Below are 16,141 nucleotides of genomic sequence, written 5' to 3'. Positions count from 1 at the left end.
TCAGTCAGCAGGGGGAGTACCTGTCATTACAGGCACTCCCCCTGCTGGCAATGCCTTGGACGGCTATGCCGTCCATGTGATCGCGAGGTCCTCGCAAGGACCTCGCGATCACATGGCCCAGGGGGGCCGGAGAGGACGGAGGGGGACTCCCTGGGCTCCCAGGTGAGTCTCCATACCGCGATCGCCAGCGACCGGGTAAGTACTTAAGATCGCAGCAACGTTCTATGCCGCCCTGCGGCTTTTAGAGCCACCAAAATAAGGACGGCATAGAACGCCCTGCAGTCTTAAGGGGTTAAGGACTGAGCCAGTTGTACACATTGTGATCAAAACAAAACGTAAACAAAAACTGCTATTTGCACTATATGTCTTTCCAACCGTAATTCACCTTTTTCATATTAAGTGCACCCACACCTATTATATATCATTTTGTTCAGGAGAAACAGGGCTTTCATTTCACAATCACTTTTCATATATGAAACATAATTAATTATGAAGGAAATCTAAAAAAGTGTTAGAAATTAAGATGTTCTTACATTTTTTTTAGTTCTGAGTGGCATTTTAACTGTGAATGTCATAATACTGTCAGTTTTTACTGCAATAAAATACACATATTTGTATCACATGGCCCGCGGGGGCCTAATTGTCTGAGGGGGGACTGTCTGGGCTGCCAGTTAGTCCCCCCCACCCCAGACCGGGAGGAATGCAAAATCACCGGCGGTTGAACGGCGGCGATCGGGTAAGTAATAAGGACGGCGTTTAGAGCCACCCTAAAAAGGACAGCACAGAACGCCAGCCTTCCTTAAAGGACAACTCTAGGCACCCAGACCATTTCAGCTTAATGAAGTGGTCTGGGTGCCAGGTCCCTCTAGGATTAACCCTTTTTTTTTTTTTTTTTTTATAAACCGCAGTTTCAGAGAAACTGCTATGTTTATAATAGGGTTAATCCAGCCTCCAAATCCTCTAGGGGCTGTCTCATTGACAGCCGCTAGAGGCGCTTGCCTAATTCTCACTGTGAAAATTGTAAATGCTTTCCTCTGAGACCGGCTGAATGCGCGCGCAGCTCTTGCCGCGCATTCAGCCAAAAGGGAGGAGAGGAGGAGGAGAGCTCTCGGCCCAGCGCTGGAATAAAGGTTAGTTTTAACCCTTTCCTCTCCCCAGAGCCCGGCGGGAGGGGGTCCCTGAGGGTGGGGGCACCCTCAGGGCACTATAGTGCCAGGAAAACGAGTATGTTTTCCTGGCACTATAGTGGTCATTTAAGGGATTAAATGTCAGTTGCCACAGCTCTAACCATTTTTCTAGTTTACCTAAATCATTTGCTATTTGGCTTTTCCCTTCTGGAACATCAACCCTGTTACATATCTTGGTATCATCAGCTATAGTAGCTCTTTTATGTGATCGGATCAGATGACTTTGCTCCCCACATGTATCAATAAGCCTTGGGTGCCAATAATCCTTATGCCAGTTCACCAGTTGTCCTTCCTTGCACTGCGTTTGGTAGATAATAACCACTGCATACTGGAAACTTCCCACAAGACTTACCATTTTGGAGATGTAGTCTAGCAATTACAATAGCTTGCCCATTTTTCCTGCTTCCAACATATGAAATCCAAGAAGTGACTGTCCACTTGCTGCCTATATTATCCCACCCCATGACAGGTGCCATTGTACCGGTATATTATTATTTTATTATTTATATAGCTCCAGCAAATTCCATAGCTCTGTACAATGGGGTAATCAATGTTATTCACTTCACCTGTCGTGGTCTTAATATTGTGGCTGATCAGTGTATATGCTACATTATGAGATCTCTGTTCCTCTCTTTATTATTAATGTCTTTCTGCTCCATTATTATCTTTATTAAGCAGAGTATTGTCATTTATACTCTTTTGTTTATTTTGGAGCAGGCTCACTTTGTTTTGCACCGTGTACACTTTACACTGTTTGTTTACCTTACTTTGTATTGTGTTTGTGAGAGGCAAAATATTGCTTATTGCTGCACGTGCACTTGTAGTGTATTTGTACATGCAGTATAATTGTCTACAGAAGCACCTGAGCATTCTTTTCATTTTGTATACTCTCAACCTGTTACATACCATCACCCAGTCACACACTTTACTATATACCGCGTACAGTCTCGTACAGCTGCCCACCTAATCACATTCACCCTAATCACTAAATTACATATATTTGCCAACCCAGTCTCATATTGCCAATGATGGACATAACGCAACAGGTATTTATATAGGCCAGCAATGCCCAATGCAGTGCTAATGTATCTAACTCTAACTCTATAAAATGCATCTCTATTATATCTTTGGTTTTGTCTCCACAAGCCCAAGTACTTCCTCTCCTGACCAGTCACCCATGTCCACCTCTACTTCCTAATCAACCCAACACACACCTATTTGACCTCTCTGGATAATAGACCCTGGCTTGTGCAATGGACTCTACCTCTTGGCTGCTTAATTGGATTGACCTTTGATTTGTATATGCATACAACTCTTTCTTTACTCCCATAGCAACAAAGTACATTAACAAGAAAGAAAACAAGTGTAGAAAAAAGAAAAACCCATAACTTACTCCTCAACGGTATTCTGCAATAAGGATAACTAGTTTGTGCCACAAGGGTGATTCTTGACCCTGGAGAAGCGTTGCTGTTCATGCTATGATCAAGGCAACATAATATTTTGGAATGTTGGGGATGCTCAGCCCCTCTCTTGCACCCTGCAGCTTGTGGTGTTCAAAGATACCCTTAGGTGTTACCTTTTCCAAATGTGCGCATTTAATAATCTGAAATTCAGACAAAATCAATCTGGGGCCAACCCTCAAAATAGTTCTGAACAAGAACTATATTTGAGGTAAGATCATCATTTTTACTGAGTTTATACGGCCCAGCTATGAAGCACCCCCTTCCACCCATCTCTCTTTGTTGCATTTTGGACAACAATACAATGATAATTTAAGTAGTTCCATCACTGAGGCTCCGCTAATAGGAGGAGGACGTCGTCAGCAAATAATGCAACTTTTTGGGAACCTATTTCGGTGTTTAAACCCTCTAACAGCTGGGCTTGTTTTACTATTGGCTCAAATGCCAAAATTTAAATTAACAGCGACAGGTGACACTTTAGTGATGGGTAACAATCTTGTTATAAAACCTGTAGACGAGGCGGAGCCTAACCAGCGAGCGGCCAGGTCGTGTTTTGCCTGAGCTCCGGCCGAAGAACGCACAATCCTTGGATTAACCCGAGCTAAAGCGACACTAACTCTTGGCAAACTGCACCACTGCGTTAAGAAGCATTACCTGAACCTGGTGATGCCAAAACCGACACCCGGGACCGCAGGGAAACGCAACAGCGAAGTGAGGCCTACCGCGAGAGGCGGCGGGGAATGGCAGCCGCTTTCCCGCCAGCCGCAAACGACAACACAAGAATGTGTACGGCTTTCCCCCCCCTTATGGACCGGTGGGGGAGATCCTGGTCCCCACCAGGCGGAGTGCCTTCCACCCCACAACCCCCGATCCAGCAAGCGACGTATACAAGCAATGTGGGGAGTGGCACCTCCAAAATGGCGGATAAAGCGTCTCGAACACAGCGAGACAAACCTCAATCTACTCAGCCGGGCGCTGGAGAAACCGAGAAGGATCCGATAGACGTAATCTTTGAGAACTTTTGGACCCAACTAACCAACCGCATGCAAGCTGCTGGGCCGAGTCACCTGAAGCCCGCAACGCGTGTGGCCCCGGCAAAGAGAGGCTCTAGACCATCGCCTTTCAGGGCTGGAGACTCCCGAACCACATCCTCCCAAACCGGAGGCCCTCCTGGTCCGAGAGCAAGAGGGGATGTACCCCACAGGTGCCAGCCACACCGGCAGAGGGTGGCAGAACCTCAGCGACGGCGAACACAGAGCAAAACCCACCGCGCAACCCCGACAGGGGAGAACTCGGGCCACAAAGGACCCCGAGCTCGTGGCACAAGGGCATCAGCTCTCAAGAGGTACCAGGGCAGAAGGGTACGAACAGTGCACATAGGTCCTAAACGGCCCACAAACCCATTGGGACTGAGGTCAGCCTGGGGACCTAGAGGCCTGGAAGTACCACCTCAGGCCTCCGACTAGGCGAGGACCATACAAGACCAAGGTGCCTACACACAACTCCAGCGAACAAGCAGAAGAGGTGTTGGCTGACTACGGTCACCACGATGGACTGGGGCCGAGACACCTCGCCCAAGCAGAGGAGAAGGTCCTGAGCAACAACATGGACGTTCAGTATTATGAAACCCCACGGCTTTACTTTCTTTGCCTTTTTCTTTGTTGTGTCTACAGTTTTCTATGATCTTTATAGTTTAATTCTGGTCTTGCTTATAATTGCCAATGAATATGCCCACAATGCTCCAATAGTATTAGCAGACCCAAAAACGAGAGGGCTAACTTAGCAGTTAATACCAGTATATCACTTTTGCCAAACAGTATCACTAATTTCTATATGCATGCTTTGCTCTTAAGTTTAATTTTTATATACAGTACAGCTTTGCCAGCATAATGTCTTGTTCACTCGTTAATCCTCATGATATGTTAGCTATACAACTGTTATTACTACTATGCGACCGTACTATATAGCAACGTAACAACCCACTAGTTTTGTTTACTGTCAGTTATTTTTTTTTTTCTTCAATCTATACATACACTCACGCCATTATTAAGCATGAATACGTACCTAGGAACGCATCTATGGCGTAGGGATAAGCCTGTACCAAAGAATTACAAAAATGCGCATGTATTGCTGCCACTGTTTAATTTGTTGATATGCACATATACGCTGTTGTGGCGTTCGTCAATAATTCTGTACCCACCTGCGCAACAAAAATAAAGAATTTAAAAAAAATAAAAATAAAACCTGTAGACATTATTCGTGCAGAGGGCGCAGTGTGTAAAGAGAGTATACAACTCCTAAACCTGGTTGGGATCTTAAATTTTTCTAATACCAAGGTCATGTATCGCCAATGGAGGCAATCGAAGGACTTCTCTGCATTTAGAGCAGTATCAGCCCAGGAATCCCCTCTCTACCCAACATCCCCAAGAGATCCATAAACCTTCTGGTATTTTCCCCTGCCTGTCTGTTAAGAACAAACCCTGCCTGTTCTGGAGACAGCGGCTTAGACAGAAGAGTCTTCAATCTGTGAGCCATTGCCTTAGCAAATAATTTTGTATCTGCATTAAGCAGGGATATCAGGCAAAATATTAGCACAACAGGTCAGCAGTGGCATCACTAGGCGGGGAGGGGGGCCATGGCCCCACTACATAATGCCGTTCTCCCCCCCCCTTATGCCATCCCAAATTTAGGCACAATAGCAATGTATTTGTTTTTTTTTTAATAATCCCTGGTGGAGAATAATGAATCCTCCACCCGGGATTATTAAAAAAAACTTATTGTGGTGGGGCGGACCAAATTATTGCGGGGGCGGGGCTATATTGCCCAGAAGACATCGTGAAGGTTACTTCTGCACAGGAAGGGGGAAGCAGGAAGGAAACCTGTGACTGTAAATGTGTGTGTGTGGCTGTGTGCCTATGTGTGACTGTAAATTTGTCTGTGTGTGTGTGACTGACTGTCTGCCTCTGAATGGCTGTGTCCCTATGTGTGACTGTGTGTGTGTGTGTGTCTCTGTGTGACTGTAACTGTGTGTGTGTCTGTGTGCCTCTGTGTCACTATAACTGTGTGTGCATCACGCTCTGCCTGTGTGACTGTAAGCCTGTGTGTGTGATTTTTCGCACAGGGAGCCGAAAGGCCAAGGCCAGCCCTGGCTCTATCTATCCCAAAGTGCCTGCATGGACGTCCCCAGTGCTTTCTCCTGTTTTGGAGAAAGAAGTTTATGGACCCCCAAGGCAGCCGACAGTGAGCAAATCAGAGGCAGCAAGGGAGCTGTAATTGTCCTGCTCTGCTCCGTTGCGAGCCATCTACTGATGCCGGGAGCTGGAATATGACGTCATCGGTAGACATCCCACAAGGGTGCAGAGGAGGAGGATTACAGCTCCCTCACCGCCTCTGATGTGCTCACAGCTGCCCGCCTCACAGCAGCCCGCCTCCCACTGGACCCCAGGTACAGATCCAGTTCAGCTCTCCTAAAGGTAGGCTGGGTGAAGAAATTGAAATAATAATATTAGTCATTTGTAAGTGTGTGTGAGAGAATTTGTGTGTCTGCCAGTGAATGTGGGAGTGTTTGTGTGTGTGTGTGTATGTCTGTAAATTAATTTGTATGTGTTTGTCTGTGAGTGTCTGTCACATCAGTGAGAATCTGTGTTTGTCATTGAGTGTTTGTGTGCCTGTCAGTGAATGTGTGTGTATGTCAATGAATGTATGTGTCTGTCAGTGACGTCTGTGTGTTTGTCATGGAATGTGTGTGTGACTGTCAGTGTGTATCTGCCAGCAGGTGTGTGTTTGTCAGTGAGTGCGTCAGTGAATGTGTGTGTGTGTGTGTGAATGTCAATGAGTGCATGTGTCTCTGAGAGTGTGTTCGTGTCAGTGTGTGTCAGTGTGTGTCTGTCAGTGAACATGTGTGTTAGTTAACCGCATAAGGACACATGACATGTGTGACATGTCATGTCTCTTTTATTCCAGAAGTTTGGTCCTTAAGGGGTTAAACAGTGTGTGAGACAATGACTGTCAGTGTGTGTGTATCAGTGAGGGCATGTTGTCTGTTAGTCTGCCTATCCACACTGTCATCCCCACACCCTGCCGCCACACTGTCACCTTCCAACACATTGCCACCCTCACTGTCACCTTCGTACAGACTGCCCCCCTATTCTGTCACCTTCCTACACACTGTTCCTGCCCTTCCAGCCCACAGGTAAGAGGCAGGGAGGGGGGATAAGCTCCATTTAATTTAAACGGCTCACCCCCCAGCACTTATCCAACACTACATGCACTACACAGACACTACTACATGCACATCCACTACACAGACACTGCATTCACTAGACACACAGCATCCACCACACAAACACTAGTTATACTACGCAAACAACAGACACTGCATTCACTACACAAACACAATATATTCAATATACACACTGCATACAATACAAATGACATCCACGACATGGAAGAAGAGGGGGGAGAAAATACATGAAAGGGAGAGGAACAGAGACATGGATGGTAGAGGGGCAAAAAAAGACATCGCTTCTTCAATCCATGTGGTAGATGCGAGCTGAACGGACAGTGCGGCTGCATCTAAGGTGTGACACATTACCTACCTGGCTGAGACTGCAGTTTGCAAAGGGATTAAGGGAGCATGTCCCCCCCTTCCCCCCCCTCTCACCCTTAAAATGAATCCTACAGATGCCACTGCAGGTAGGAGGCATGCCAGGTTTTTGGGAGGGTGATGATAATGGCTTCTAGAATTTCTGGATGGATAAGTTCAGAATCTAGGATGCTGTTGAACAAAACTGCATATTTCGCATAAGAGAATCCATCTGGGCCAGGAGCCTTATTTTTAGAGGTACTCAGGAATGCCTTTAAGACTTACTCCTCCGTGAACAGTGTGTCTTTCTCTTCGTAGTGAGCTGTGGCAATGAGATTGGATTTAAGAACTGGTCAATAGCTTGCTGGGTGGGTTGCATCACGGAGGCATCTAACCTTAAATTGTAAAACTTCTCCTAAAACGACACAAACTCCTCTAGAACCAAACATATAAAAAGTGGAGCAATCAACAGTTAGGTGAGAGTTCCCACACCAAAATTTAAGTTTTGCAAATACTTGTACAGCCAGCAGATGGCGCTCGAGGTTCATCAAGTCGGATAGTACATGGAAATAGAAAAAAAACAATAGTACAGATCATTTTGTAATAATAAAATTAATAATTGTGCAGATCTTATAATAGCTGCAGTAATGAATAAATACAATAAACAATAGAAAACCTTTTAAAGGGACACTATAGTCACCTGAACAACTTCAGCTTAATGAGGTTGTTCAGGTGAGAACTAAAGCTCCCTGCAGCCTTTCTCATGTAAACACTGTATTTTCTTTATTGAAAGCTAGGAACACCTCCAGTTGCAGTCACTCAGAGTGAACCAGAAGGACTTCGGAGTTGATGGAGGCATAATTTGCCTCCATCCACTCAGATCTGCTGTCAGCAGAACACAGGGCAGCACTGTGCACAGCATCCTGTGATTCAGTATCTCCTCCCTCTGCATGCAGACACTGAACTTTCCTCATAGAGATTCATTGATTCAATTCATCTCTATGAGGAGATGCTGATTGGCCAGGGCTGTGTTTAAATCATGCTGGCTCTGCCCCTGATCTGCCTCTTTGTCAGTCTCAGCCAATCCTATGGGGAAGCACTGTGATTAGATCAGGCTACCACATGTCAGCAGACTGCTTGTTTTTCTGAGTCTAACAGAATGCAGATCTACAGCTTCAGGCTTGAATACAGTAAGATTTTTACGGAGGCATGAGGGGCCCAGGGGGGTTAGATGGTGGTGTTAACACTATAGGGTCAGGAATAAATGTTTGTGTTCCTGACCCTATAGTGATCCTTTAAAGTTATAAATATATGAGTGTCAAATTGCTGAAATAAACAAAAATAGCTTTATTTTATCCACTGCCGCTTACAGGCATCATACGTGAGTATATACGGGAAATCCAGCCGCTAATCACAAAACACGCTTATATAGAGAAGTTCTGGTCTCCCTTCATGGGTGTTTCCAGGCTCTCAGTGCAATCGCTTCCCTGAAGTTGGTAAAGTGCAGTAAATGCTAATTTATAAGGCAGGATATTCAGTCTGAGGAACAAGCTCTACCTTGAGAAAGTCAAGAGGACGAAACTGGTCGGTACATATGAGCATCGAGTTACTTTTATTTGTCTCCAAACTGTTTCCAAATCCATACAATAAAAAACAAATAAAGAGTTACTTTCGCACTATCCCAAATCCCTATGCAGATTTAAATAACTGGAGTTTTTTTCCGTCTCACTCTATTGGCCAATTAGATTGTAAGCTCACCTGCCACGGCAAGGCAAACCTCTTAGGTGAGTCCTACACTAACAATTCACCATGCTTCAGGGGGAAAAAATCCCTAATGAGACAGAGACATACTTAATAGGCAACAAATGGGGTGGGCAGCAGCATTGTAACATGACTGTGTGATACAAAAGTAAATACAACTTGTTGCATTCACTACCCAGATGTTCATCAAGATAACAATTTTACTTTCCAAGCTCTTTCACAGACCCTCAGTCTGTGTAGTGTAGTGGGCACTCTCCACTACACTTATTACTATCACCGTAACCATACCTTACTTGTTACCCACTAACGGGCCTTAAATGCTATGTCCCTCTCCTCTTCCTATAATACACACTTCTTCACATCCTTCTCCAGCCCCCTACAAGTAGGCAAGTTGGAGTGACCCACAGGGGTACAGGTCCTGATCTGACACAAAAGGTCCACTAATCGTTTTAACCCAGTTAAGTCTAATGCCCCTGCAAAAAGCTGTTATAATTAAAACATAGCCGTTTCTATGTCTCTTGCCATTCAACTTCCTACACTCCCACTAAAATCTTGACTGCTGACCCAAATACCAAACCCGTTACCCCCAATAACGACATTACACCTGATTGCAGGGGTCAAGTCCTGGGGAATAAAGTGTGGGAACTCTCCCAAGATTCCCTATCCCCCCCCAAAAAAATAATAAAATACACTCGTGTATTCGTGTATATACACACACGCGTGCACACACAGAGACACACATATACATATACGCCTGCACACACACAGAGACACACACTCACAGAACACATACATACACTCAGACACACACACAGACACACACATACTCAGACACATACACTCACAGACACTCACACTCAGACACACACAATCACACTCAGACACACACACATTCACAGACACACACATACATTAACAGACACACACGCATACATTCACAGTCACAGACACACACATACATTCACAGACACACACACATTCACAGACACACACATACATTCAGACACACACAAACAGACACACACATACATTCAGTCACACACACACATACATTCTCAGACACTCACACACACACACACAGAAATTGTTTGTTTGTTTTTTAACAAAAAAATGTCCACCCAGCCTCCCTACTTGGAGAGCTGGCGTGGACGTGTTCCTGGGGTCCAGTGGGGCAGGCGTCTGTTTCCATATCACACGCGGTGAGGGAGCTGTGTCCTCTCTGCTCCCTCGCGCAGCGCAGGCTCCCAGCATCAGCAAACGGCGCGCGGCGAGAGGGAGCAGAGAGGACACCAGTCCCTCGCCGCGTGTGACAGAGAGAGAGCCACCCGCCGGGGAACACGGGGGGCATTTGGGAGCGGCATGAGTCCTGCAGCAACAGCGGGAACGGCGTTCCTGCTCAAAAGAACGTGCAGGAACGCCGTTCCCACGCGTTCCTGCAGGACTTGAGCCCTGCCTGATTGTTGGGTAAGGGCAACGGCCACAGCTTTATTAAACTTTAACACAGCCAGCATTTCCACCTGTCAGCTGTTGGGGTGACTACCCAACAGACAGATACTCCAAGTCTTTATCCAGAGTTTGTACAGCCTGCCTTCAGCCATCAGCCCTAGCAGGCTGCGACTCCCCAAATCCTTTCCGTGCATTACGTGCGCTGGCCAGTACCTCCGCCACCGCGATGCCGGCCCTCCCTCTCCTTTTCCGGCATCGCGCCCCCCGCAGCCAGCGCCTTTTCTTTAGCCGATTGCAGAACCGCATTAAAATGTCCAATCCTATTTGGTTCAGGTGCACTCCGTCTGCCCTCATCAAATTCCGATTGTCCCCCTCCAGCTCCACATGCCGGACCGCCACACCACCAAGCCGCCGCACAAACCGAGAGATCGTCATGTTGAGCTTGCGCCTGCTCCGCTCCAGACCCTTGGCATGCGGCAAGACCTGCCAGCCAGGATGGGGAACAATCTCCGACCAAATCAGGGTACAGTCTGTGAATAGAGCCAAACACCGGGCCAAGTCGTGCTTGACAGAGTGCATCAGATCCACCGATCTAACCCTCCCTAAATCATTACCTCCCGCATGAATCACAATTGCAACAGCCCCCGACACGAACCTGCTCAGGGCCATGCACTCCGGATAGACTTGCCTCCAGGACAGACCCCGAAACCCCCTCCAGCGTACCCTTGCTATGTCCGTGGAGATCCCTAGGTTCCGTCCATAGGAGCGAGACTGAGCCCGTCGAGCTGCCCAATATATAAACGAATGCCCCAAGATCCATACATAACGGGGGACACAACCTGAAACAAATTATAACAGATGCGGTCAGACATAAAGCTGAAACCTCCTGGAAGACCATCTGCCTAATCGCTGCACCACCGAACCCGCCAAGCACATACCGCTAGCCTGCGTAGTGGCCCCGATTCTGAAGAAATGAGGCGAGAACCCGGATGGATCTTGCCCGCAGTCCACCAAAGCTCTCCCCAACACTGACGCGAACTGAAAAGGCGTAAGCGGGGACCCATCCGCATGCACCAACAACGAGGCAGACGCCGGCCGACTCGCCATATACTGTTGGAAGAGCCGGACCGGACAATACTCACCCCCATAGCTCCCCACCCTGAGCCACACACCAGCACCGGCTTGATCTGTCATGGATCTGCGGATATGCAGGTCCACAAACCCACCTGCCCAACGCACATCTGACAGCAGGAGTGGAGAAACCGACCGGCGATTGGGGGCGACAAGCTCCCCCACCTGCAACGCACCGAAGAAACACAGCGCAAAACTAACCTGAAACAGCCGACTCTCTGAGACCGAGCCACAGACCCCCGGTAACGCCCCCATCAACTGCCACAACAGATCCACTGAAATCGGCCGCCGCCGGTCCGGACGCCTCCGACTCCTCCAATCGCGCAGAACCCGTTGCAGACAAAACTCCTTCGTTATGTCCCGCCAGCCTAAAAAACAAAACAAAAACGACAGAGCCTCCCTTGACAACTCAGCCATCTTGCAGGGAAGGCCTAGCTTGCAACTAACTTAAACCACTGGAGTGAATGTAACTAAATCCTTTTTTTTTTTTTTTTTAAAACAGCAGAAGGCTAGAAGCTAAAGGGCTCTGAAACTGTGAAACTGCTCCCATCTGCTCTCCTTCTTATATCCCACCATATAGGCAACAATGTATCCCACATACTCCCACCCCCTTACTGCAGGGCAGCAGTCATGCCTCCCCTTCCTTGCAGTCCAGGGGATATCTTTCCTATGGAAATTGAACGATATGTTTTTAAACAACCCAAACCTATTATACTCTATTAGGGAATCCCTACAACACTATTTTAAGGAGAACTCACATTCATCTGTATCCCCCACCATTACCTGGGAAGCACATAAATGTGTGATATGAAGCCAGATGATCGTCCTGGCATCTAAACTGAAAAAACAATAACAACACAAAATGACCTCGCTTACTGAGGACATCAGACAGCTAGAAACCCTAGACAAACAGAATATGACCCTAAACCTATACAAACAATTGATAGGAAAAAGGACGGAACGTTTACAACATCTTCGGGCCCAAACCAAACGCAGGCTTCTGTTGACCAAACACTCCTATTATTTTTTTAAGGAGGTAAATGTGGCAGTTTGCTAGCAAAATTTTTACAAAACGAAAACAATCAAGCATTGTTGCAAACATTAACAAATCCAAGGGGGAGTCTTCCCATTTACTCCCTGACTTATTAACAGCTTTCCATGGATTCTACTCCCAGTTATAAAACGTGCGCAACAAACTCCCATCATAATCTGAAATAGAAGAATTTCTATCTACACGGGTTAAAAACACCATCCTCAAAAACGTCATACAGACATTTGATGCTCCAATCCTCAGGGTGGAATTTAAAATGGCAGTCAAAAATCTTCCCCATGGCAAGTACTTTAAGACATTCTCTAAACCCCTCTCAAGTACTTTCATAACCGCTTTTAACCTAACCAAATCACCTACACTGCCAGACTTGGCCTTAGAAGCACATATCACTATTATACCTAAATCGGGCAAAGACCCAACAAACTATCGCCCAATCTCACTTATAAATGTCGACCTGAGGATATTCACCTAAATGCTCGCTTGAGACCCCTCCTCCTGGCACTAGTCCAACCTGACCAGGCGGGCTTTGTACCTGAAAGAGAAGCCAAAAACAATACCACAAAATTACTTAATTTGATCCACTTCTCCAACCAAAACAGTACCCAGAGCCTGTTACTGTCCATTGAAGTTGAAAAAGCATTCGACAGGGTGGACTGGTCCCTGCTATTCGCAACCATTCGGCCTATGGGCTTTGGCCTAAACTGGCTTAAATGGATGGGTTCTATTTATTCCAGACTGAGTGCTAAAATCAGATTAATGTAGTGGTTTAGTTGTATAGATGCTTTAATATTTTTCGGACAATGTAAAACGTTGTTTCTGTAAAACAGCAATGTTTACATTCTGCATGTAAAACCAGACAGCCATTAGATTCACTTCCACTATTTCTTCATGTTCAGACTCTGATTGCAGTCAATGCTTCTCATAATGAAGATTTTAGTTCAGTGCTTCTCTTCAGTGCTTCCTGACTGAGGAAGCTCTTTTGAGAGTGAAACGCGTATTGGCCAATTTTAAAGGACTTTTAAAGAATTTTAATTACTTATATACACTTTTATTTTGTTATTGTACACCAAGAAAACTTTGTTATTTTGATCTATACATCCTATGCAAGTCCCTTCTTGGAGCCTCTGGGAATCTTCATTGGGGTAGTGCCATCCCCAACCTAATTGGCACAGAACCTGTACACCTCAGAGCCGGGACCAATAGGCTCAGAACTAGGTGAGCACCCAAATGACATTTTGATATTTCTGTTTTACACTATTACAGTCTAGACATTGGTCCACCTTTTCCCCTTATGACTTGTTTCTGAGAATCCTTTCAAGCCGAAGTGGAAAGGTGGTGCTGCCATAAAAACACACAGGTCTTATTACTGAACCAGTACTTGAACACAGGCTCCATTACATGTGAGTGTTCTCTTTAAATACCATCTGCACTATATTGTACCTTTTGTTCTTTTTAATATTTATTATACACCAAACTTCCAACATAGAAAAGTTTGGTAAGTTTTATATATTCACTTGAGCGCTCCACTTATAGGTGTATATTTTGTATGTTTAATTTGTGGATTAGAGGATATTTCCACATAAGTGTATAGAGCTGCTTTTTATCTTATTTTATCCACGTTTTGGCACTTACTTGTTACACACATCTCTCTACTTGGAGGGAAAACTCTGGATTGGTATTCAGTGCTTCTCTTTGCTTATGGCACAGTGTGCACCCTATCTCCCTACTGCTTCTTCTGTAAGAGATTTTTACATTTTGCATTTTTTATTTTAAAATGGGGACCCTGAATCCAAAGAAAACAATGAACACTGTAACGTAACAAATAAGCGTAACGCTAAAGTGTTCCTTTAACAAATAACAGAAAACAAAAAAGACCTACTTGCCCTTTTGTAGTGATTGTTTAGGCGGCTAGCATAGAAACTGCTGGCTTCCACTCTGCTAATGATAACACTGGATTCTTTCCTTACACAACCAATAGCTCCCACTAACCTGTCTGAACATGTTGAAAGCAGAGTTTCAGGAAGTCACTCGGAGTATAAAGATCTCATGCAATGCTTCACTGACTCTATAAGTAAACTGTGAACCCAGTGTGTTTATATCAGACAATGCCACTGAACTACATCTAAAAGTTCATCTTGATTTTTATTTTTTACATTGTGGAATAGCTTTGAATTTTGAAAGATGTATTTAATGGGAATTTATAAAGATCCTTATTGTAAGGCTGTGTGCAACAGCATTGTCAGTAATCACACTAATCAATCAATTACACATTCTGCATCCCTGTACAAAAGGTAAAGTAGACTAAAAGTAATTGTGGCAGAACACGTTTGGCATTGTTGAAGGTGATAAGGGTCCTACTTACCTGAGTTTGCACTTTGAAGAGAGTGAGGTATAATTAAATGGAAGATTAAAGCACGGTGTATTCAAAAGGGAACATAGGTTGCTAGGTGCATTAGCAATGCTGTATACAGTTGTAGGGATTCCATGAAAGCAAGAAAGAAGGAAAAAAAAATTATCGGAGTTTAGTGTGGTCAGGTTTTACAAAATAACTAAAATGAAAAAAAAATACAGAAAGTGTTTATACATATGTCAGTGATTGTGTTATATTACGTGTTGTTGTTTTTTTGTTTTTTTTTACAATCTTTATTTCTTTTTTTTTTTTACCGTAAGGGATCAGTCAGACATAAACAAAAATGAAAAAAATATAGTGAAAAAAAAAACAATACACAATGGGAAAGAGACAGAGACATGGGTGCATAGACAGTAGTGTACACAGTGAGGATAATTCATCAACAGCAACCAACAATAGGCCCGAATATTCAACGTCCATAGCATGCTGTACTGTGATCGTGTAAGCAATGGCAAGGTATCACATATATATATATGCCATATGATAAGGAGGCTATTCCGATGAGTACACAGAGATATGTGTATTGTTTTTATAGTCTTGTCCGCCTCTTCCTGTTTTCTTCCTTCTTGTATTCCATTGTCACAGATATTACTTTATTGGAAATATCTTCAGTATATATACATATACAAACTCAAAATCTACTATTGTGGATTATCTCTGTGACTAATGACCTAATCTCCGCTAAATCCAAAGGTCACTACTCCATATTAATTCTCCTTGACCTCTCTGCTGCCTTTGACACAGTTGATCATTCTCTCCTCCTTCAAACTCTTCAATCACTCGGTCTCTGTGACTCTGTCCTCTCTTGGTTTTCCACCTATCTCTCCCAACGCTCATTTAGTGTCTCCTTTTCCAAGGATACCTCCTCCCCTCGCCCTGTCTCGGTTGGAGTTCCCCAAGGCTCTGTCCTTGGTCCCCTTCTATTTTCTCTTTATACTGCCTCTCTTGGAAAACTTATTGCCTCTTTTGGATTCAACTACCACCTGTACGCTGATGACACTCAGATATACCTCTCCTCACCGGACCTCTCCCCGGCCGTCCTGCAACGTGTCACTGCTTGCCTCTCTTCCATCTCTGACTGGATGTCGTCACGCTTTCTCAAACTTAACC

The sequence above is a fragment of the Pelobates fuscus genome, chromosome 7 (assembly GCF_036172605.1).
Source record: "Pelobates fuscus isolate aPelFus1 chromosome 7, aPelFus1.pri, whole genome shotgun sequence".
NCBI lineage: Eukaryota > Metazoa > Chordata > Amphibia > Anura > Pelobatidae > Pelobates > Pelobates fuscus.
Note: the sequence above shows the minus strand (reverse complement) of the source record.